Genomic DNA, 25,775 nt, shown 5'->3' on the forward strand with positions numbered 1-25,775 from the left:
TATTGTCTTATACAAGGCTCTTTGTGTTTTATAGAAGCATTTGTGACTTCTTTTTTTTTTTCGCTGTATAACTGATCAGTTCAGCAGTTCATAGACAACAAACAAAAATGCTATTGTATGTATTGGTTTTATTTTCTCTCAGTGATATCCTCGTGGAGAGCAGCAGGCCACATACTTAATCTGTTGTTTATTCTGAGGCTACAATAAAGCACTGATCTGAAGCACTCAACCTTCTTCACCCAACCAGATCTGTAGAACGCTGACTCTGCCTGAAGTAACACTGATAATGTCTACCATGATTCTAGTTAACTGGCTTTTTCATTTATGCTTCTGTTCATTCCATTGTAGTCCAGGTGTTAAACTCTTAAATGCTGTTACATTCAAGTTCGTGACTGGCTAAATTTGAGTGTAATATGAGAAAACATTTTGTAATATTTTTTAAGAACAAGAGAGGATTGTGTAGAGAATGAGGAAAATTGATGACTAAAAGTTGTGGTGGATTGCAGAGATATGGATTACATGGTCATTTGAATGACATGCACAAAAGTGTAAAAGTGCACATCTTTCACTTTGCATTTAACTCTTTACAAATAGTTTTCTTGGTAACTATGATACTGTTTATTTGTTTAGTTTTGCAAATGCAAAACATTAAATGCTTTTATTTTATACCAGAATACTGTTGTTGTGACGATGTGAAATGCTACAGTTATTGTCCTCATTGATCATGTTACATTGGTCTCCTTCATGCTGTGACACATTGGTGCATGCAATCAGGATCTGGATACAGGTCACACGTTGGCAGTAGATCCTTGGGTTTGTGTGTTAGGTCTTCTAAAATCAGGTTTGTTCTGGTGCATCACTTGTATGCTCCATTATGTTCCTAGACCATTCACCAAACACCTGCAACTTTGCCCACTTTCTGAACAGCTGATACCAAATTGAACGACTGTCATTTTGACAGATTGGGGACGATACAGCACTCATTGCAAAGGCACATGTGCAAGTGGGCATAATAGGATTTCCACCGAGAGATGTAAAAACTGCAGCTTCACTGAGTTCAGAGGTGCATGAGAAAATGATCTTGAATAAAACTGCCCAGATTTTAAACAGGAAAGGCCTTCATTTCAATTTCTTTTGACTTGTTATCATTATTTTATATCCATCTTCAGGTAGCCAATCAAACCTATGTCAGTGAGATAAAATATTCATCACGTTTATGCATCGGATCCGATTTTTATTTGACTCTTTTGTTTAATCGCTGTTTAGTCACCTCTTTATTTACAATCAGAGTGAAGAAATCTGTGAATGTAACCACAATGACTGATAGGGTCCATAAACATTTTACTGGTGCAGTCCAGTCACATGTTTTAATAACCTCATTTTTGCTATCATAATTTATTAACTCCTGGTATTTTGTTATATTTGTGGTATATTACTCACCTCCAGTTTAAGTTTCAAGTGGGGGTTGGAGTTGGGGGAGGAAGGGGGGGGGGGGGGGGGGTTGTCGGACTTAAATAGTTCTGTATGCTGGGGAGCAGGTGCTAGATATAAACACCTGTCCATCACTCATGGTTAGAATCACATCCTCACACACCTCATTCTACCACTAAAATAACACCTGAGACTTGTGCTTCTCCTGGCTCCAAATGCCACTGCTTGTTTTCTTTTCATGCAGAAGTATAATAGAGAAGGGCTAAAATCCTAAATCCCCAAAACACTTTGAGCAATGCAAAGCACTAAAACAATGCACACACACACATACATCCACAATTACAAAGTTAAAGATAAATCTTGAACTTACCAATGCAGAACAACCATGCACCACAGCTGATAATTACAGCTTTTTAATTGAACTAATCACACATCAGTTTTCTGCAGCTGTCTGACACATTCACTGGCTTCTAGAAAGTATTTCCAGCACTCTTTCAAATACCAAAATGTCAAAGAGGCGTTGGATATTGATGTTACATTTGATCCTGGGCTGCAATAAAGTCATGATCTAAATTTACATGTCTAACAGATGACTTGTGCTATTTAAGTGCTTGTGTTCTAAATAGTAAATGAACTAGTACTTATTACCAATCCAATCCAATCCAACTTTATTTATAGAGCGCTTTAAAAGACAACAAAGTTGAACAAAGCACTTCCCAGATAAAAGACAGCAGTACAATACAGCACAAAAAATAAACACATAAAAAAATAATAATAATTTAAAAGGATAAACCATAAAAGGAGTACTAAATAAAAATATAAAACAGTTCCCAAAATGACTCAAACTAACTAGAGACTGATATTTTGAAATGCCTTAGAGAAAAGGTGTGTTTTTAAACGAGATTTAAAGACCTTAAGTGTTGGGGCCAGCCTAACATAGAGAGGCAACCCATTCCATAGTTTAGGCGCCACCACAGAAAAAGCTCGGTCACCCCGGTGTTTCAGTCTCGACTTGGGGACAGCAAGAAGTAGCTGGTCAGCCGACCTGAGGGACCTTTGTGGGGTGTATGTGTGTAAGAGATCTGTTAGGTATGTGGGGGCCATGCCACTTAAAACTTTAAAAGCAAACAATAAAATTTTAAAATTAATTCTAAAATAGACAGGCAGCCAGTGTAGAGAAGCAAGAACAGGGGTGATGTGCTCACATTTACGTGTCCCTGTCAATAGACGAGCAGCAGCATTTTGGACCATTTGCAAGCATGACAGTGAAGCCTGGTCAATACCGACATACTGTAAAGTGCATTACAATAATCAAGACGGGTGGTCACAAATGCATGCAAAACCCTCTCTAAGTCTCGAAAAGATATAAACGACTTAATTTTGGAAAGCTGTCTCAGCTGAAAAAAGCCATTTCTCACCACTGTGTTTATCTGTTTGTCCATTTTAAAAGCTGTATCGATTTTTACCCCAAGATTGGTCACAATTGTTTTTACACAGGATGACAAATATTTTTTTCCCCTTATGCATATAACCACTTTTAACCTAATATTCACACATCAGCTGCATCAGGGGCAACTCACAGTTCACTAGAGGAGCTGGGGATCAAACCACCAACCTTCCAATTAGATGACTGAGCCACTGCGGCATCCCAATTATATTTTCAAGGGCTGGCATTAGCATGCAACAGATTACCTTAAAATTTGCAGCAAAATCAAAAGAATACTTTTTCTTTATGCTGCTTTCATGTACTTGTGGGCTTTATGTGTTTATTCTGTAAACACAAGTAAGACATTTAAAGTAGAAAAAATGAACTAAGCTACTTTGATTTTTTCATCAGCATAAACACAAAAATATACTTAGAGTGGTGCCACCATTTTGTGTCCTTACTGAAATGATACAATTCCAAGAAGACAGACTGAAATGAGACGTCTACGACTGAAAGACAGATTTTTAAATGCTTTTGAAAAAAAGGTTTTAAAAGCAAGCAAGGGCAGAAGATTGAGTGAGATTGTGTCATTAGATTTGAGCTTTTCATTAATGCATTTTCTTTTATTTTATGTACATTTAAATAAATATTTTGCAAACACATGATACAACTTTAAGAGCCAGATACAGACTCTTACTAATATGCTTCTGTTAAAGAATATTAGAAGGAGTAAGTAACCTGTAACATCTCCAGAAGGGTGAAAAAGTTCAAACACTTTTTTATTGAATGACAGTCTGCATTAGATTAGATGATACAGCTCTTCAGGTTATAGATTTTAGTGCATTAAGGATGGAGTCAAATGTCCCCCTTTTTAAACTGTGTGTTAGCAAAGTGAAATAATGCTTTATGAAAGACCAATTAGCAGAGTCTAACAGTTGACGGCTTATTTGAGATGCTCTTTTTTGCCAATTAAGATAATAGGCCAGTTAATAAAACAGTTTTATGTAAGCCATCTTCTACTCAAGGTTACATTAATTTTAAAGAGGGCTGGTGTGCAAAACAAACCCAGAAGCTAGAAATTAAATTTTGGCACTTAATCATTACACATCAATATCTTTCAAGTCAAATGAAGTGGAAAACACTGTTATGAGAAGGTTTTGGTATGCATCTAAGCTTTTCCATTCTTTTTTACAATAATTAGTTGTATATCTAGAAAGCTAGAAAACCACCCCTGTGTTTGTTTCCTTTTTCATAAGTCTTCCCCTTGTGAACATATCCATGTAGCACAGATTTGCCTTAAAATCCATATGACCAGTCACATTTTGTTGCTGTTATTTGCTCACTAGAGTCAATTTTGCTAACTGTAACTTTAAAAGGTCTGGACAACAAGCAAAGAAAACCAAATGACCTGTTGATTGTCTTCAAAAGTCAACAGTCTTCATAAACTCAGTGCTGATAATCCAGTAAATTATATCCAGCAACTTATCAGAAAACCCTGAGAGTGTGCCCACTGACAACACAATGTCAAAACTGTAATACTGAGGCCAATCAGAGATTATAAAAACTTTAAGATGTTAAATAATGAAGTTCCCTTTGACTGCTCATCTCTCTCTTTCACAGACTTCTTACCAACAGAGGATTGGATTTAAAGCCACTGAAACTGCTTGGTTAAGAACAGATGTAAAAAATATGGTCACAGAATGGATGTAGAATAAATTTGCGAGATTTTTGTTAAGTCAAAAATCTATACTTTTTTTTTTTTAATAACTGCATTGGAGATTTTTCCATATGATAAACCCACTGACAATATCTGGTAAAACTGATTGGTTACATTAGTAAATATATTTTCCAGATATGAAACTACTGATTAAGGATAAAAAAGAAACAAACACTGCAAAAAAGCCTATTAGTGTAAAACAGGTGTGATAATATAAATGATTTAAAAAAAATGCTATCTCATACACAGTTTCTGGTGCAAGTGGTTTAACTACTGTAAATTGAGTGAATACACTGTAACTTTGAATTTAAGCACAAACAGGTCACATACTGAAAGATGACTGATGAATCATGTTTCTTCAGCTATAACCTGCTGAAGCCGAGCTGTTTCAGGTTTTGAATGAAAATGTACTAAAACACCTGATGAATTCATGAATTAGTATGACAAAAAAAAGTTTAAAGCTCAATTGATGCTTTCATGTACAGCACCAGAGTCACCCAAATCCCCTCAATCAGTGCTGGGCTCTGCCCGAAAGTCGAAGATTGCCCTATAGAAGGACAGTGTCATGGACACAGCTCAATGCTCACATGACAAAAATTGGCCAGCATAATGTAATAATTTTTATATGTTTTTCATTTGCATCCATGAAAACTTTGAACTATACAAAATATTTTTCAGGGATGTGCTGTTTCAAATTGTGAATTTGTTACAACATGTAATTAATTCATTATTTCACTTAAACAAAACACTTCAGAAGTCAGCATTAAAGATGATGTGGGAAAAATGCGTATAAGAACTGAGGAAAATAATGATGGAATAAATGTTGGAATTAATGCAAATGCAGTGATTACAGTGCTTACAATTGTAAATGGAGCTACTGCGGGCAAGAGAAAATGAAATTAATACTGTAAAGTTGTAAGCCATGGGTTAAACAGTTAAATTAAAATAGAATTTATATATATATAATATGACACAAAATATACAAAGTCCTATGACCCAGTGTCACACATGCATCCTGGAATGCATAGAACTATACAAGATCAACAGGACCCTGAAAGCCTTCATCAGGAACTCAATGAGAATGTATGCCAGGAGAAAATGAGATATCAATTCACTGATCCACACCACAGCATGCTGGCGTGCCTCACAGCTAGAAGGACATCTAGAAGGTCTGTTGTGGAGTTTGCATGTTCCCCCCGTGTCTGCGTGGGTTTCCTCCGGGTGCTCTGGTTTCCTACCACAGTCCAAAGACACGCAGTTACTGAGGTTAGGTTAATTGGTCACTCTAAATTGCCCATAGGTATGAATGTGAAAAATAACACTGCAGACACTAAGGACAGCTGCAAGTACCTTGCATTCCCACAGGCAAATGGGAACCATGAAGAGGCCACTAGGAAAGCTGCAACTGCCAAATACCTCCAGAATGAGTACATCAGGAAGGTGGCAACAACTTATCATGTGCTTATTGAATACCTCAGGTAGCAGAAACTCAAGAAAGAAGAGGAGCAAGAACAGGAACCATCATGGAAGGACAGGCATTCATGTGGCACTCTGCATGGCATGTACCACCGGCAGATAGAAGAAGTAGCTGATATCAAGAAATCCTACCAATGGCTGGACAAAGCTGGGCTGAAACATAACACAGGCACTAATCATGGCAGCATAGGAACAAGCTCTGAGCACAAGATCAAAGGCTGGGGTCCACCACACCAGGCAAGACCCCAGGTGCAGGCTGTGCAGAGATGCCCCTGAGACAATCCAGCACATAACAGCAGGGTGCAAGATACTAGCAGGCAGGGTATACATGGAAGTCCATAACCAAGTGGCTGGCATAGTATACAGCAGGGCTCTTCAACTCCAGGCCTCGAGAGCCCCTGTCCTGGAGGTTTTAGATTAGCGGGACTCTGGAGAACTTGACTGCATACTGAGGAGGTAATTCAGCCATTTGATTCAGGTGTGTTGGATCAGGGACACATCTAAATCCTGCTGGACAGGGGCTCTCAAGGCCTGGAGTTGAAAAGCCCTGGTATACAGGAACATCTGTGCCGAGTATGGCCTGGAAGCCTCAAGGTCAAAATGGGATACACCCAAAAGGGTGGGTGAGAATGACCGAGCTACGATGTTGTTGACCTCCCACATACAGACAGACAAACTGGTGATGGCCAACCAACCGGACACAGTAGTGGTGGAAAAGCAGAGGAAGAAGGCCGTAGTGACAGATGTTATGATACCAAGTGATGTTTGAGAAATACCAAGAGCTGAGAGAAGAGCGCAACAGAATGTGGACACTGGAGGTAACTGTGGGCCGTGGTAATCAGCACACTCGGGGCAGTGACCCCCATACTGGGAGAGTGGCTCCAGTAGATTCCAGGAATGACATCCGAGAACTTTGTCCAGAAGAGTGTGTAATTTTACTATATGGTAATGACGACCCATAAATCACAATAGATGCCTGAATTATACATATATGACTGTAACTTTCAAAATTAACTGCTATCCAGAATCCATTAGTGAAAACTAAATGAGTCTGCTATCCTGACACATGAACCTATGCTGCGTGCACACAGTGCTTTGAGCTGTTTAATAAGCTGTTGTTTAATATTGTTACACAGAACTGAATAGAGACTTTGAAACTGGCAGGAACATCCACAATTTACATTATCTGGAAGAGAAATACTGCATACTGTGGCTTAAGTACAGTGTGTGTGTCCATCCATCTACATATATATATATATATATATATATATATATATATATATATATATATATATATATATATGCAGCATGCAGATGTGTAAAGAGAGAAGAAGGCAAAATTCAAGCACTCTAAGTGTAAAACAGGTCCACATTCACCACATCTAGAACTGAAAATCCCCTAATACTATGGCAAACAAGCATGGCTTGTGGTGACAAGTCATGTTCACATATTTGATTAGTAATGAGTCATGCTTCTGATTACTAACAAATCATTCTTTTATGGAATATGGGTACACTGTTTAGGCAAGGCATGTGGGTAAATATACACGTCCTGTCTAGCAGTTTGGAGGAGTGTTTGTCCCTTTGCCTGGTTGCTGTATCTGTCTCTCAGCTTGGTTCACACTCATCTATCTGTTTTCAAAGCTAATCTTGCAGGCTGTCTTCCATCTGTGTTGTTTGTATACTCAGGAGTGGGTCAGTGTTTCTAAAAGCTTTTTTATTTGCACTGAGATTTCAGGATATCAACTAAGAGAATAAAAGTGCAGGCTGGGCTACCATCAGCCACATGCCAGAAAAAGAAGCATAGGAATGCTGCCTTTACTGTCTTATCTCTTTTTCATTATTTTAAAGACTTCTAAGAAAATTACCAGTTCTAAACTGCATCATATATTTACTTGAACTCCAGTCTGCCTTGTGTTGTATGTAATATGCCCTTCTCACAGTTGTTCTTTGCTGTCTGTCTTTATTATTGTATTCTGGATATAAGTTACTAATTTTTTATTTATTTCTAGCTAACTGACTTTATATTCCTTCAAGGGTTTTGGATTTTGTGGAAACTCTTTCATACACATGACGCAACTTGGTATTTGCTTGAACCCTGGTTTCCTGAGAGCTTTTGAAAGTAAATAATCAAAAACTCTTTTTTCATTCCTATGAGAAAGGAAAGCCAACCGGTTTCTTTTCACACACACACACACACACACACACACACACACACACACACACACACACACACACACACACACACACACACACACACACACACACACTTATATCCATGTCTTTGCCACAAAGAAAAATCCTCGTGTTCTGAGGAGTGATACAGTACGCTTGCTTCAAGCCTTGTGTTTGCAGCAGCCAGAAGCTTGACTTGAGGTGAGCAGATGGGAGAGTAGGAGAGTAATAGATGAGTTAGTGGAGTCACTGGTATTAAAGACAAAGTAAGAACACCAAGCGAGAATGCTAATGATGAGTTTTGTGCCATTTGAGAGGCATTTGTCAGAGGCAAAGTGGTGAACAGATGGACAAATAATAGATGGAAGATAGGCTATTTGGGGAACAGCAAGCAAACCTCTACAAAAGATGTAATTTATATGAGCTTGACTGTTTGGAGTAACACACACACTTGTATGGTGCCATGCACAATAGAGGGTTGTGCAGTAAAATGCACCTTTTGACAATGAGCATCACTACATACTGTGGGATTCTTCTCAAGCCATAAAAAAAGGAAAAAAAATTGTTTTTGTTTTTTAGTAATATGATTCCCATGTTTCAGTGTATTAGTTGAGGACTTCAAATGAAATGTACTTGATGGGATTTGACAGCAATTGCCTCGGAGTCACTTTAACAGCTTACGGTACATGATATGAGCGCTATCATCTCATTTTCTTTTATGTCAACTGAGGATGACTGTCTGTGACACCCTGCTTAGTCCTTTAATAATTTAAGACCGTTTTTAGGTTTTTATCTGTCCAACCTCAAAGGCAGGGCTTGGTTTCTTTACACTGGTAATTATGAGATTGACAGGCAGGCTATCATCCCCTCTCCTTGAGGTGAAATACAAAAGGAGACAATCCTAGCAGCTGCACTACCAGAGGCAACCAGTGACTGAGTCAGGTCATCAGTCATCAGAGTCATCAGATGATCTGACTTAAGCTGGAATCACTTGAACTTTAAAGTGACTTCAGAAAAATGTGGGTTCTGTTGTATCTGAATAATTAGGAAAACAATTTGATATATTTTACATCACCATTGGCTTTGTTCTGAATTAGTAAATGTCTACAGTTTTACTTTAAAACTAGAAAATCTTTCATCATCACACACCAAAATTTTATTTTCTCAGCTGCAATCTAATTACCATTTCCAGGACATGTACTTTCTTTTATACGCAGAATTTTTAACACACCTTTTTAGAACATTTTTTTTATTTGAAGAAGCAACATTAAAAACTATATACAAAAATACAGAGCTACAACAGAGTAACCACTTCAGTGAGAATTTGTGGTTACAGGTGGATACTATCATTTTATCTAAATCAAGAAAAAGAGGACCAAATGCAATGCTACTTTATTACAAAGAGCTTGAAAAAGAAGCACTAACACACAAAACTGATCAATTTATGTAATCTGGTGTCCACTACATCAGGATTGTTGACCGGCAGAAAAGATTTCAGTAGAACAGCTGCTACTATCGGACCCACTGATACTAACCTATTGCTCGATACAGAATGATTCACTCATGACTGAACTCTTGTTAAAGAGTATTACCAAAGTTGCAGCAAACTGATGTGCTTTGTCTTGTCTCTAAGGTACTCTTTCTTCCTTCCACCTATCTGCAGCCCTCCTCCCACCTGTACACGATGTGCTCTCAGCTCAGCAAATATTAAATTCAATTCAATTCAATTCAATTGTATTTATATAGTGCAAAATCACAACAGTGACATCAAGGTGCTTTATATTGTAAGCTTAAGACAATACAATAAGTACAGAGAAAACTCAGCAATCAAAACGGCTCCCTATGAGCAAGCACTTGGTGACAGTGGGGAGGAAAAACTCCCCTTTAACAGGAAAAAACCTCCAGCAGAACCAGGAGGGGCAGTCATCTGCCAAGACCATTTGGGGGTGAAAGACATGAGAGACAGAGATTGCTAAAAACTTATGATTATATACAGAATGGCGTATAAACAGATAAAAGTGGTAAGTGAAAAAGAAATACTTGGTGCATCATGGGAACCCCCCCAGCAGCCTAGGCCTATTGCAGTGTAACTGGTCCAGGTGACCCTAAACCATCCCTAACTACAAGCTTTATCAAAAAGGTAAGTTTCAAGCTAAATCTTATAAATAGAGAGAATGTCCAAACGAGGAGCTCTGCCTCCCATTCTACTCTTAAGTATCCTGGGAACCACAAGTAAACCAGCAGTCTGAGAACAAAGTGCTCTATTGGGGTGATATGATATTAGATCTTTAAGGTTAAGTGGGGCCTGATTATTCAAGGGCTCGTATGTAAGAAGAATAATTTTAAATTCTATTCTGGATTTAACAGGGAGACACTGAAGAGAAGCCAATATGGGAGAAATCTGCTCTCTCTTTCTAGTCCCAGTTAATACTCTTGCTGCAACATTTTGCATCAGCTGAAGGATTTTCAGGGAGCTTTTAGGACAGCCTGATAATAATGAATTACAATAGTCCAGCCTAGAAGTAATAAATGCACAAATTAGCTTTTCAGCATCACACTGAGACAAGATGTTTCTAATTTCCAAATGCAAATGCAAAAAAAAAAAGTGATTTAAAGAAATCTGTCAGGGCTCAGTTTGCACTTGTTCTTGGTCAGCCAAAGCAAACTGAAAAAAGATGCTTTAAATTTCCATGTCTGTTTAAAGTAATTTAAATTAACAGGCTGTGTTTCCAGAAATCCAAAAGTTTATTTCCAAAAATATCTAAAGCAAAATAATCAAACAGAATTTTGTCATGTTTGAGTATACTTGACACACGGCTGAAGACATAAATAATGATCATCTAATAGGCAGGAGATTTTATTGCCTGGTGAAGGATCCCACAAATCCCACTGTATTTGTAGTTGGGGCAAACAAATCCAACAAAGGAATTCTGTCAGGTACCTCAAAATCAGGTTATGGCTCAAAGGGAAACAGGCATAATAAATGGGAAGCCAGAACATGTAAAAAAAAAAAAAAAACGGCAACAGGTACACTGTAAAACATCATGCAGGAAGTATCTCCAAATCTTTTATAACTTAAGTTTTGTTACTTTAAAAGTTTGTTAATTTTAAGGTCATTAAGCTTAAAATGTAGCCCACTGCATTGGATTTGCTGTAGTGATTCTAACCTTGTACACAAATGTCCCAGTAAGCACTTGAAATTTTTAAGCTCTAATTAAATGTCTAGCCAACTTTTGATAATTAAAATAATATACCCTGTAGTGATGTAAAAGTCTGAAATTACTTCATCTTCCAGATGGCAATGATTTAAATGATACTATATACTAACCATATTTGCATATAGTAATTCATTTTGTGAAGTTGTTCACAAAACATACTGGCTGTGTCCCAGCCCAGTTCTCAGTCTTCAAGGATTGCCAACAGCTTTGAAGTAGGATCAGAACATTGGTTTCTGTCAATTACACCCCCACCCGACATATGCAAACCTACATTTTCATGTGGGAATGTCTCATAGCCTAAGATTAAGTCTGTACCTGAGTTGTTCATTATAAAAATGTGCTAGTGAATGGTAACAGAAGATAATTGTTATCTGGTAACTGAATTATTTGAGGCACAGTTGGCTATTCCTGTTCTTCTGTTTTCTTTGTCACCCCGGGAATGCATTCAGACATGAGGACACAGATCACCTTTGGTGAATTTTAACTTACTATCAATGAAATAGCTTGCACCAAGCTAACTCACCAGTCACTTTGTTAAGTATACCTGTTCATCTGCTCTTTAAGGCAATATCTAATCAGCCAGTCACATGGCAGTAATTCATTTAGACCTGAAGACATGATCTCCCTGCCTCTCCAGGTCTGACCACTTGTATATTTTTTTTTTTCCCTATGGATCACAGACTTGGGCAGAAAGCAAACATAAACGTATTTGTCAAAGTGACTTGACTTTCATTTCAACGATCATCACTGGTGATATTCCCAATATTAGGGTATGCAGTGCCTATGCCTGCAGGATATCAGGGTAGGAGTGGGATCTGGAGCATTCTCACTGTTACAGATTCACCTAACAGACTCCCTGTTAGGTTATATGCTGAAGACAATAGACTGTGGTAGGGAAGAGGAGTGATGGGATGCATCTTAAAGCATTCTGACTTCTTCTCCTTTTGTTCCCTCACTCACCAAGAACCATAATGCAGGAAGTGACAACAGAAACAGAGTTGAGGATGAAGGAAACAAATCAAAATGAAACTCTGCTCTGTCTTTAATAACTGATATACAGTACTGTGCAAACTCATGAGTCACCCTTCATTTCTTCATATTTTTATAGGGAAATCGGTGCAGTGATTTATTGAAACATCTGCAAATATGCAAGGAAATAAAATATATAAGGCAAAATAGGGTTTGTACAATTCTAATGAGTCTGAAAGTCAAATTTTTGTATGTTCACCCTTATTCTTCAACACAACCAGAACTCTTTTGAGGCAAGCTTTCTAATAATTTCTGTAAGTAGTCTTCAGGGGTAGATCTCCAGGCTTCATGAAGGACAAACCGCTTCTTTTGATGTTGCATTGAATTATTCATAGATCCGTGTTAAGTAGTTCAACAAACAAAAAACATTCCAATGAAAATGTCAGGTATGAGGGCAGAACTAAGAATGAGAAGTAAAAGCAGAAAATGATAAACTTTAAAAGACCTTCAGAGAACTGTTGCACAAAACCACTTTAAAATATTGCAAGAAGGTCTCCTTGGAAGCAAAATATAAAGAAATGGGGGTTGTGTCATGACTTTTGCACAGTATTATTTTTTATTGATGAAGTGATGCTGTCAGAGGTGATGTAGATCGAGCCAGGAATTTTGGACCGCAGCCAACGCTGAAAATACAACTGCTGGCACTAACTGGCAATGTTGCAAGTATGAAACTCGCCCTGACACTAATACTTGCTGTGACTTATGATGCATTATATCCACATTTTTGACTCTCTGACAACAGTGCTTTTTCAAAATCTACCAGTGACGTGTCCAATCGGAGCTTGGGTCACCTTTCATACTGTAAACCACTTACTGTGAAGTTGCTGGGTTATTGGGTAAAAAATGATTGATGAGTTTTTATCATAGAAGGGTGAGATACAAATGCTGAGAAAATAAAAAGGGGGGGCAGTAGTATGACTAGGGGAAAGGATTCTTCATTTTCCTTTGTCATCTGGGGATGGGGAAGGAGGGTTCTGGGAGAAATAATCATGCTTATTTGTCATAACTGGCTCCCACTGTAACATTTCCTTCAAATTCAGACTCTGCTCAGTTCTCAAAGACGCATCTCTCAGGCTGGGTATTTTATTTATACTCCTTTTTTGTACATTTGGATTTCAAGCATGCACACTTCAGGTCACTGTAGCAAGATTTGCATTCGTTAATAAGTTTAACTAGACTTGTAAGCTTCTAGTAACTTGACCTCACACAGCTACTACTGTTTTCTCTCTTTTCTGCCTTTTAATGAACTTGAAATGTGAATCCGTGTCTTTCAGCTCACAGCTGGACTAATGCAATACAGCTGATCCAGTATGCAGCTATATAGTTTTATCATAATTCAACACATTAATGCCTGTTACTGCCTACACTGAGTGAGCTTATTTATTTCAAAGACTTCTCAAAGTGAAGTAGAAGAAACAAAGAACAACCACAAAAAAAAAGAAAAAGATAAGAAAAAAATTGGCTTATGGGTCAGGTCATAAGACTTCCTTCACGTCACATGAAATGTTGCCTTGAGGTAGCCAACATCATCAGTATTACCTGCACTGCTGTATCTGAGCATAAGTAGTGCGTCAGTGTGGTACCCTTGGTGAATGCACCGACAACAAGCAATGGTTTCAAAGGTAGTGCCTCAGTAATAATTGAGGGTGTTCAGAAAAAAACATGGTATAAAAACAGCACCAAAAGTGCAAATCATTTTCTGCTTTGCACTTTGGCCATTCTGCATCTCACTTTGTGCAAAACTCTGCACACTGGCTCTGACATTTGACTGGCACATCTGACACTTGACTACAGAATAAAACCTCTGGCAACAATAAAGGAAACACATCTATCCCAATATATATAAAACACACCTAGATTTGGCAAATGACTTGACAAAATTAAAGAGGTATACAAAGAAAACATGGTCACAAATAGTGCAAAAAGCCTTAAAAAAAAACAAAAACGGATTGTTTGCAACATTTCATTATGTCCTAGAAGTGGCTTGTTTATCTCCAAGTGTTTTTATAAAGTCCAAGTGAGGAAACACTTGATTTCTGTAACTTTTTTTTAACCTTTATTGGATTAAAGTGATCAGCTCTTTGCAAATGCACCTAAAGAGATTAGATACTGTCTACCAGTAAGAAATTGTGTACATCACTGTTCTTCGTCTGCTGCTAAGTGGCCATCTCTGCATGTCTGCAGACCTTCCCATCGTTTGGCTTTTATAGACAAATCTCCTTCTGGGCTGCTTCCTTCTTATCTGTTTGCATATATGTATAAAAAGCACAATTAAGACAGCTCTCAAAATATTTTGCAAATGTTTTTTTCCTAGAATCAGAACAGAATTAGAAAAAAAAAGGCTTTTAAATGCATTGCCCCTGTTTTCTGGAATAATCTACTGAAGTACCTGAAGTTGTAAGAAGTGGTTACGATGGGGGAGTTTATGTCCATTTTAAAGGATTGAGAAAATAGTTCTGTAGGTCAGTTTGACTGCTTTTGATGTTGCTCTTGTTCTTGATTTGCTTTTGTATATGATCCAGATGTTTCTTTACTTATATTTGTTGCAGTTTCTGCTCCCTTTGCCAGATTTTAACCTCAGTGAAATGTTGTACCTGCATAAATAAAGGGTATAGTAAGTGTATAAAGGAAAACTGTAAAGTTTTTTTTGCACTCCTTTTCATTACAAGTTAAAATAAAAACTGTAACTGCAATCAGTCCTTTTCTGTTCATCTGGTAACTTTGTCTGCTACAGCATGCCAACTGCATACTGGAGAGAGTGCTTCTGAAGGATAACTATATGAAAACCGAATGAAGCATACAATGATAAATTATGACTTCAAGCTGAAACGGATATAGGCCAGCTGGATGAATGAAGCCCTAAGGAAATGAAGGAGGCTATCATTATTTAATCACATTGGCATCCCATACTAAAGAACAATAAGTATTAGCAGAGAAAATATATCACTGAAAAGAACATAGCTGTAAAAGATTCATGTGAGTCCAGTTCTCTGGTGAGTTTGGTCTGATCATAATTAATTTTAGTCCTGTGGAAGTAGGTGTCCTTTACTTAGATTAGTTTTATAGTTACTTGTAGGGGGAGAATGTTTGGTATAGTTTTGACATTTAGTCATAAAAACAAAGTAGTTATGGAGATCTGGAGATTGACCGTGTCAAACTGGCACAGCTGGTTAACACCTTCCCATATGTCCTGTCAGGGAGGCAAAATATATAGCTTGTATCAACAAAATGATGAAACTTTTATGATGAAAACCATACAGAAAAGCATCTAATTAATTTTCCCTCAAGCTGCTCAAGATGTCTAAGGCCTAGCTCCTACTGGTCAGCAACCCTCTGGCAACATCAAGTTGCTGGCCAAAAATGGGTATTTCCCAACCATTTGGTAACTGATTGGTGGAGGTTGCCGGCTGTCACTGGGTCACTAAAAAGGGACTGCACAAAAAGCCCCATTTTAATTGCTTTGGTTATTAACAGATTACCACAGTACCCATAGTTTGAATGGAAGATGGCAACTTGTCTATAAACGTTAACTAAATAACTAACTAACCACTGAGTGGTTGTGAAACTTGAAAAAAGTGTGATGCAAACCGGAAACAGTGAATGTTTGCCCTCAAAGTCAGCATTGCGCTTTCTTGCTGAAACCAACACATTTCAAAAAGTGCAACACTGAAGGCAAACTGTCAATGTTTCCAGTTTGCATTGCACTTTTACTTTTCACAGTTTTTTTTTTTTTTTAACAACTCAGTGAGTAGTTGGTGGAGTGTATGCAGACACCCCAGTAGCTTTAACTCCAGGGGACCACAGGAACCTGGTTGTGACCAAAGCAATCACAAGGAGGCTTTCAGTGCAACACTGTATACATCTTTGTGATTACTTTCACCTAGCAACTGCCAGCAACCACTCAGCAACCGGTCAGGGAATACACATTTTTCCCTAGTAACCAATGCTCTCCAGGCAGAGATAATCAGTCCCTTTGCCTGTACTGGGACCAAAGACACATCATGGCGGTTTTAAGAAACACAAAGCACTTATTAAAAGTGATTAAAAAAAATAAATGTTGAAAAGTGAACATTGACTTAACTTGCAAAACATAATCTGTTATTTTAATGCTTCAGTAACATTAAACCAATAACCAGGAGGTGCTTTGATAGTTTAAAAGCAACAACAGATGCAATGCAGTTTGCAAAACCCATGTATCTGTTATTAAGGCACTGTGTACTATAAAGAAAGCAAAAACTACACTGTTGCCAAAGATGATTCTGGCAGTAGTTTCTTCCTATGCATCAGGCATCACTTTATTTGTAGGAGACAGGTTGCTTCTTGTTGCTGTGCTTTAATTATAAAGCAACATGCTGTTAAGTTAAACACCAAGTGTATAAACAGTAATATTTATATCTGTATTAAGTCAGTCATGTTTATGATGGCACTTTCCCAATTTAAGGATAATTTTATTAATTGCAAATCAAGCAGTTCACTCAGGAAGTGATTTAATTTATCTAAGTCGTCCTTATATTGATAACAAGCAATATTAAAGCGAAGTGACTTAGTGTAGTAACTGGCTCCAAGACTTGTGAACATACAGCTGGTATTAGTATAAAAGAAAAAAATTATTGTAAGCCCCAACTATTTGAAATCAAAATCTGTCCTTAAACAACCTAATATACTTCTTTGGAGATTCATTTACATGCACATATGTTTTTATATACTTATTTAAATTTAAACATGTATAAAAAAATATGCTAGTCTTAGCAGTAGCTGGCGCTGATTTGGTCCCTGAAAGGATTCCTCAACCCTCCAGTCAAATGTGAAGCTCTCTTCTACGAGTCATTAAATTAAAAAAAAAAAATTAAAAAATCAATAAATGAAAATTGTAAAGAACAATATGCTAAAACTGTGGCTTGTTGCCTGAGGGCAACACCATGCTATAGAGGGCTAAACATTACCATTCCAGAGACTCAAGACTTGTAGATTCAAATAGTGCAACTATCATTCCCTTGCTGCTCTCTTTGATATCAGACTCAGGGATCAGTGAATCAGAAACAGTCATTTGTTTTCCAAATAAATTCAGAAGAAAGATTTGACTCTTGCATGCAGCTCTCTTAATCACTTTGCTTACTTCAAGGGTATTCAATGATATGGAAGAGCTGGGTGGATGTTTTTTATTTCTACTAAATTTTCTCTTTGTCTCATATTTCTTATGACTAATCTCCATCATTCCACTTTCAACTCGATGCTTCTGACAGTTTTAGTTAAAGGATTTCTCTCATCCTTCACTTGTCCTTGCCTATTTTCCCCAGCCTACAATCCTTTTATAACATTTCCACCTCCTTCTATCTCCATGACAATTTTGCCCTTGCTCTTTGTTGTCAAATTGTGTGTCCGTATATGTAATTTGTGAAGACTGTAAGTTCCAGTTGTATGAAAGCAAGGCTTAAGCTGTCCAAGACATTCTCTTCAGTGATTAGTTCCAATTCCACAACTCGGGTACCAGCTGACAATCATGTTATTACTTACTCTTACATTTTATTGCACTTTCCCCTTTTCAAACTAATGGGGGTGAGCATGCATTCCTCTCCTGCTCTGCCTCCCTCCCCTTTCATTTTCTCATTTCAAGTGTCTCTGCCTTGACATCAGCTTCTCAGACTGTTAATCCAGTCTTGCCCCTTGTAACCCTGACATTGTCGAAAGGAGAGCAGATTGTAAAAGGGAGGAAGTGGGTGGTGACGTAAATAATCACACAGACAGGCAGATACAGTGTCATGTGAAGGTCTGTGTGCGTGTGTGTCTGTGCGTGTGTGTGTGTGTGCGTGTGTGTGTGTGCGCGTGTGTGCGTGTGTGCGTGTGTGTGTGTGTGTGTGTGTGTGCGTGCGTGTGTGTGTGCGTGCGTGCGTGTGTGTCTGTGCGTGTGTGTGTGCGTGCGTGTGTGTGTGCGTGCGTGTGTGTGCGTGTGTGTGTGTGTGTGTGTGTATACCTTTTCTCTACCATACTTCTGTTTTGAAGCATGTCACTTGTAGGAAAGAAGACAAGCTTAAGTTGAGACAGGCAGTTTTAGCAGCCTTCACAGTGTTGATAAGAATTCAAAGAGAGCTATATGTTCTGCTAGATGTGACCCCAATTTAATAAAATGCTTATACATTAAACTATCACACTTTTTAAGACCCTGTAAACCTTCATATTGGCTTTGTTGATAAATAAGGCTGTAGTCTATCAGTCATCTATCAGCCTACTGGATGTAGATTAGCTTCCAGTGCCATTATACCAGGAAATCATTTGTAGATTTGCCTTGGATGATAATATTTTTGCCTTGGATAATGTGTGGGTTTTTATATTTGTTTGTTACCATTTTTTGTTTTTCTTTAAAAATAAAAAAAGCAGATGGATGGACGCATGGGTGGGTGGACGGATGGATGGATGGACAGAGTATCATCTGTCAATCTCTTTCTGGAAAATTTCAGCATAAATGTAAATTTGCTAAAGTAACTCCCCAATTTCATCTTTTTAATTAAGAAACTGCTTTCTATTAACACATCACATTTTGCATTTGCTGCAGTACAGTATTGCTGAAAGAACTGCATTAAAAAAAAAAAAGAAAAATTCTATTTTCTCTCTAGTATAAATCATTGCTTTACAACTTTCCTGATCTATTTCCCAGGCAACCCCGGATGCACAGCACTGCTATCAGGCATCTTCTGGACCTGACATAAACCATCTATTATGCTGAAACAGTGAGCAATCTGCTTTTTTTATCATCTATCTTAAAACTGATTTTTACATTACACACACAAACTACAGATTAAAGCTTCGTTACATTCCTTCAACCTCTTGTAATTAATTTTCCCCTCCTCATTTGTGCTTTTCTAATATTATTCATTGTTCAATAATATGAACTTACACATTTCCAATGAGAAACCTTTTGCTGCAGCTTTTTCTGCAAACTGGCTTTCAAATTATACCCATTCCCAGGGTCTATACACATTTTTTATTGCAATAGTTGTTTGCACAACCTGCATCAACATTCCTGATTTTTTTTTTTTTTCCAGATAGTTGAAATGAGGTTGAAGACATTTGCTTGCTCATTCTAACAACAATTTTTTTTTAATATTTGGTTTGAACCTAAATGGCACATCATTCTAGTCGATTGGTTCGTTTGCTGACCAGAATGACAGTTGAAATATGTTTTTATATTAATAAACATATTTTTCATATTTTGGCAGCTCTTGTTTATAAATATACTAACAAACCACAGCTGCCAACACATTTTATTAGGCCTAATATGAATATTAAATGAGATGATGGAGCTTAAACATCAACACCCAAATGTTGCACATAAAGTGACCATTTGTGACACGACCGTCTCTCCCTTGTTGTTAAGAATATCCTGTGAACCCCGAAATGATCTGCAATACAGCGCACTGATTCATATGTTATTGGATTAAGAATCCACACCTGTGACTTGCAACTCCTTTTGCCAGATCAGGTCACATTTGTCCAACTGCATGTTCTTCTTCTCCTGTACCATAGCCATGTGTTTTTTGTTTGGTTTTTTTCAGAGCCTTTAAAATCACTCACTGGTATTCTCCCTCTGAAGTAACCAGTTGTGTCACCTTATTCATGACACACAATCACAAATGACTCAGGCCATAGGCATAGACCACCTGTGTGCAAATATCCCTATTTTAGCAAGAGCTTTGTTCCAGTATGTGGTGTGTAGAGTATTTTTCATCATTTGTAAACATTTAGAATAGACTTGCTGATAGTCCAACCGTGATGTGAAGGCTGAACACAAATGTTTGAATACTGAATATTCAATATTTATTCATTAAGGCATATAAAACCTTAATGGAAGTTTGGCTTGGCTCCCATGTACACTCCACTTGTTGCAAATACTCAGAACTGCACCTAAAATGAAGTCTAAAAGTCTGGGTGCACTCTCGAGAGTACATTTATCCCATTACTCATTTTCAAATGCAGTATCTTGGGATTTTGTGCATTTGTTTGTTTTTATTTATGAGGCACTACTGTGGAGCGGCATAGATGTTAATGCTTTTATTCCACTTTAGGCATGAAAAAACAATACAATTGAAATTTTGTTTATGAACCTATTTTTCATGGAGTTACAAACATGGCCACCCAGCTGGACACCATGTGTTTGACCTTTGAACCAGAAAAAGATGTATTTAACAAAACAATAACAGAAAATGATATTGCATCCTCAGATCCACTGTCACTACTGCCAGCATTGACTAATCCTGACCCTGATAATTACATTCAAATATTAAATAAAATAACAAAAACAACTTCCCATAACTGGCCAATAGGTAGCAGTGTATGAGATGATGCACAAGCAGCCACTGTGTTGGCTGATATGCAACTACAACAACAAAACACATGCATATACAATTGATTTGGTTACTAAAGGGTTGTGAACTGTCACACAACTTCTTCTGGATGTATGGAAACATGAACATAACATCTCGGACTGTTGCAACCATCCCTGACAATATAACCTGTGATGCAATAGTGTGTAAATTGTCATGACCCTGTGTGGATTGGAGAAAATCCAAAATAAATTCAAACTTGTGCACCCAATTCTTGTTTTTGTTTTAAGTCATTAGAACGTTGCCCAGTCATCCTACCCCAGAAAAAGAACAGTTTAAAGAAATCATTAAAAACTCTATTATACATTCTATTACATTTGCATGACCCACTGTCACTGCGAGTTAGAGGCTTAGTGAGGTAACTTCAGGTAGTTCACTTCTTACCAGGATACATCATTATGCTAACCTAGGCTGCACATGTAACCTGCCCCCCAAATTTACTCTGTAGTACAAGCTCCGGGCTCAAAACAACCACTATTTTCCACAAATGGGAAAATATTATTGTCTTGTCAGTCCTCAAAACCTTTTTTTCAAAAGCCCTCCATGTCATCTTTAGCAAAAAGCAGATGTGCAGCAGTGTTTTTTTTTTTTTTTAGGGGAGCAGTACATTCCTGCATTTTATTGTTGATCAGTTTTCTCACGATTGTTGGCACATGAACATTAGTCAGTATGAGACAGGCCTTTAGTTCCTTAGGAGTTACAGCTGGTACCATCCAGATAAACATCACTCCTCCTGCTTGGAGTTTGTCTGATCATTCATGGGAACCATAACAATGGTCTTGAATTTCCTTCATGTGTGCACCCTGCCTCAGTGGAGTATTCATCAACAATCTCAATGACCTTCTCGTGTTTTGTGCAAAAATTACCTTCATGGTGTGAAGATCAGATTTCATTGGAGCCCTGTTCCTTAAATAAAACATAGTGCCCACTAAGGCACTAGTGACTTGATTGTCACTAGTGCCATTTAACTAAATTTATTGCTAAACTTGGAGGTTCATTCCAGGTGACCACTGAGGCATTTCTTTAATGTCAATTGCTGCCAAAATCTACAAAAAGCTTCTTCTAAATGGCATTGTGCTCACTGTGGATCCTCTGCAGCACAAAAACCAGAATGGTTTCAGACAAGGACCATCAACAATCTCTCAAATACTATATCTGTGTCTAGTAATATAGGAAAGGAAGAGGCTGAATAAGGAATTCACCATATGTTTTGTAGACTTTTGAGAGGTGTTTGACTCCATCAATAGAGACACCATATTTACCATTTTTTCCTGCTATGGTATTCTACAACCTGTCGTTGATGCAATTAAGGCACTCTACATAAACACCAAGGCCACAGTCAAAATATCAGATGGTAAAATGCTATTCTTTGGTATTGAAGCAGGAGTCCTTCAGGGTGATACCCTGGCATCATTTCTTCTCATCATTGTTCTAGACAATATTCTTCACCTCTCAGTAGATACTATCAATGACAAGGGCCTACAAATTCAATTCAATTCAGTTCAATTTCAATTGAATCCATCCGAGGCACAGTTGGTGGCACCATGCAAAGTATCTTACTGATATTGAATTTGCAGATGATCTCGCCTTGTTATCAGGTCTTTTTGTTAATGCAGAATCCCTTTGACAGGCCCTTGAAAAGACAGCAAAACCAGTGGGCCTATACTGTAATGCAGGTAAAACTGAGTACATCACTACAAACATGAACTGTCACCTATGATCGCTGGCAGGTGCAACCATCAAGTAAGTCAGAGATTTCAGATACCTTGGGTCTTTATTGTTGACTTGGAAAGGGACATGAAGCCCTGTAAGGCACTAGTGAGGGCAGCTTGTAATAATAAGCTTAACCACATGTGGAACTCTAGCCTGGCTAACAACCAAAAATTCAGCTTGTTTCACACGTTGTTCAAACTAGTCCTCATTTATGAATTTGAGACATGGATGCTAACCATGCGTCAATAACAATGGCTAGATGGAGCACATATCAACTTGCTTTGACGTGTCCAAAACATTCACTGGTCAGAGCATGCTATATGTGAGTAGAAACATTCCACCTATTTTCCAGACACTCATAAAGCGATGCTTCCAATTTGGAGGTCACTGTCATGGTGCATGGGGTGAAGTGATCCAGTCAATTCTGCAACCAAGTGATTGCGTGCACTCAAGGAGAATAACGTTCCCCAGTGTCACCGCGAGGGACTTGGGGGATTCAGCGGTCGGATTTGGAGAGGGCAATGAACAATCAAGTATGGTACAAGGTGGCTGTGGGTGTCCCGACATCTTTCGGTCAAATGATGATGTTGATGCGGATGGAAGTTTGTGTATTATGGTCATTTGCAAACATTTCTAATACACCTAACCAGGTGTAGTGGTTTTACTATTTGTGATATAACAGCAGCTTATAAGAAAAAAAATAATAATTAACTTATACTGAACAGTGAAATCCTAACTGATCCCATTTGAGTGCAATGAGTTTGTTTTTTTTAATTTGTCATTAGTACATGTGGTACATGAGACACTCACACAGACAGACACACACACTCACCACACATATCTTAATACAAATGGAAATACAAGGGTAAGTGTTTACACTTGTGCACAAACATGAGCAGGACTATATCTGCTTACAAGCTATGCTTAGTCACATAAGGGCCACGTGAAATTAAATTAGAATCCCCCCACAAAAAAAAAGATCCCTGGCTCTTTGAAGATAAATTCCAGTGTGAATGGTTTGAGGGATTTATACACAAGCAGGTCCACTCTTGACCCCAGGTGATTTAACCTGCCTGTGCCCTTCAGTACAGGTGAAGTAACTGAGTAAATAGAAGGGCTATGAATATATTTCCATCTTATCTCCAACCATAAATTCCTTTAGAAAGCTTGCCTCAGCAACTTGCCGTTGCCACAATGAAACCTGTATTGGCAGCAGGTCATGCTGTGCATGCACATCGCTGCCTGCTTTCTAAGATAAGTGTGATTATGAAGGGTAGTATTGTATTGAATTTCTGCACCATCTTCTTTTCTGCATCATCTTCATCTTCATTTCTTTTTTCTTCTCTGATCCAGTCTTTGATTGTGTGAATTTTCAGAACTTTTCCAACAGAAGCACGGGGAGGCTCTAAAACCACTTGCCTAGCCTTTTGTAAAGTCCCAGTGTCCAACCATAAGAGTTCTGATCTGCAGAGGCATGGACTCCAGGGGAATTCTGAGGGTGTCCTATGTTATCAGGTGCCAAGAAAAAAAATTAATTGTACGGTTAACTGTCTAGCACATCCAACAGTCGCTTAACTGGATTGAGATCTGGAAAACTAAAAGGACAAACCAGCACCTTAAACATGTTGTTTTTCAAACCATTCCTGAACAATTATTGGACTTTGGCAGAGCACAGTATCCTGGTGAAAGACTCCACTGCCATCAGGGACTACTGCTGCCATCAAGGGTTGTATGTGGTCTGGACAATGTTTTAGTAGGTGGCAGAGGTGGCAAATGTACAGACAGAAAAAACAGACCCTAAGATTGGTTGTAGTGGCTCAGTGTGAGCAAAAAGAGAAGTAGATTTTCTTTGCGTAAAGGCTGCAGTCACCTGACCTGTGCTGCTTCTGCTCTGAGGTTTGCTGCTCTTTGTGGATTTATATAAATGAATTCAACAAAATGTAAGCAGATGTTTCACAAGCTGCCTTAGCTGAATTCCATTCCATACACCGACAGAATGCTGTTTATACTGTCTTTATTAAATTCAGTGAATCAGTCATCTCTGCTGCACTTAATGTAACCGAACTCTGACCACGAACACCACAGCCACTGTGCACCATTCCAACACAGTGATTTACCATAAATTTATCACAGTACAGCAAGCTAATCTGTTTATCCTGCACTAAACTGCCCTGTATTTGAATAACAAAAAATTAGTATACCTGAGTTTGTTTTGCAGGATGTTTCACAATATGAAAAAACATAATTTCACATCATGTACAGATCCAATATCTAATTTTTAAAAATGAAGACATGATTACATGTAAAATTTAAATTTCCAGTTTATCAAATGCCTCTGAGCAGTCCTTACCTTTAAATATAAGCCCTCTTCTTGTCTCTCTTACATCTTCCTACATTTCAGAGTGAAGTTCTCTCACTCTTTTCTCTTTCACCTTTAACTAGCAGACTAACTAGCAGTGTGACCCACTGCACACAGTTTGTGTATTTGCTGATATTTTTTGAGCTGTTAGAAATGTTGCATTTTAAATTACTTGCCACAAAAAAAAAAAAAAAAACTTGCTCCCTTTACGCTGTACGTGTTGTTGTTCCCTCAATTTAGGCTCAAATCCATTTGAAGGTGTGCGGTGATGTGAAATAAAAACTTCCCTCAAATGTGTTAAACCTAAAGTAATGAGCTTGTTTAAACCTTTTTTTTTTTAGGAAACACAAGGAGTAAAAAAATACAGATATTTGTGTTAAAATGTAGGGAGTAAAAGAAAAAGTTGTCAGAAAAATAAATACTCAAGTACAGACAGCAGAAAATTCTACATAAGCCTTCTTCCACTAGTGCATCCTGCCTTGGCTCAATGACACACATGTGCTTAGCCACATAATGGAAAAGAAAAACATGGTCCACCTTCTTTCATTGCTCTATGATTCAGTTCCGATGCTCATGTGCCCATCATACGCACTTTTTGTGGGGTAGCCCCCAAGATGACTGGGTCAGAGCATCTTATGTTCACCAGTGTTCACTTATGTGACTGATACTGTATGTTCCCACCTCCAGAAAAGTGTTGAAAGAGCTGACCTTTAAACACAGTTTTAAAACCATTTCATTCTTGGCTATTGCATTGTCACTGAATTGAAATAACTGTGAGAGATATACATGATGAAACACATACTTGATTGTGAACCACTGGCATTTTTCAAAGACTGAATCTGGTTTGGCTTCT

At 37.9% G+C, this 25,775-nt stretch overlaps 1 protein-coding gene across 1 annotated transcript in view; it reads left to right on the forward strand.

Moving 5' to 3' along the window:
* The window catches only part of opn7b (opsin 7, group member b), a 57,769-nt gene that overhangs the window by 20,866 nt on the left and 11,128 nt on the right, over nucleotides 1-25,775 (forward strand). Inside the window, exon 2 of the mRNA XM_030734543.1 lies at nucleotides 19,125-19,197. The gene's annotated coding sequence lies outside the window, so the exon portion shown is untranslated. The remainder of the gene's footprint in view (nucleotides 1-19,124; nucleotides 19,198-25,775) is intronic.

Source organism: Archocentrus centrarchus, chromosome 7, assembly GCF_007364275.1.
Source record: "Archocentrus centrarchus isolate MPI-CPG fArcCen1 chromosome 7, fArcCen1, whole genome shotgun sequence".
Lineage (NCBI taxonomy): Eukaryota > Metazoa > Chordata > Actinopteri > Cichliformes > Cichlidae > Archocentrus > Archocentrus centrarchus.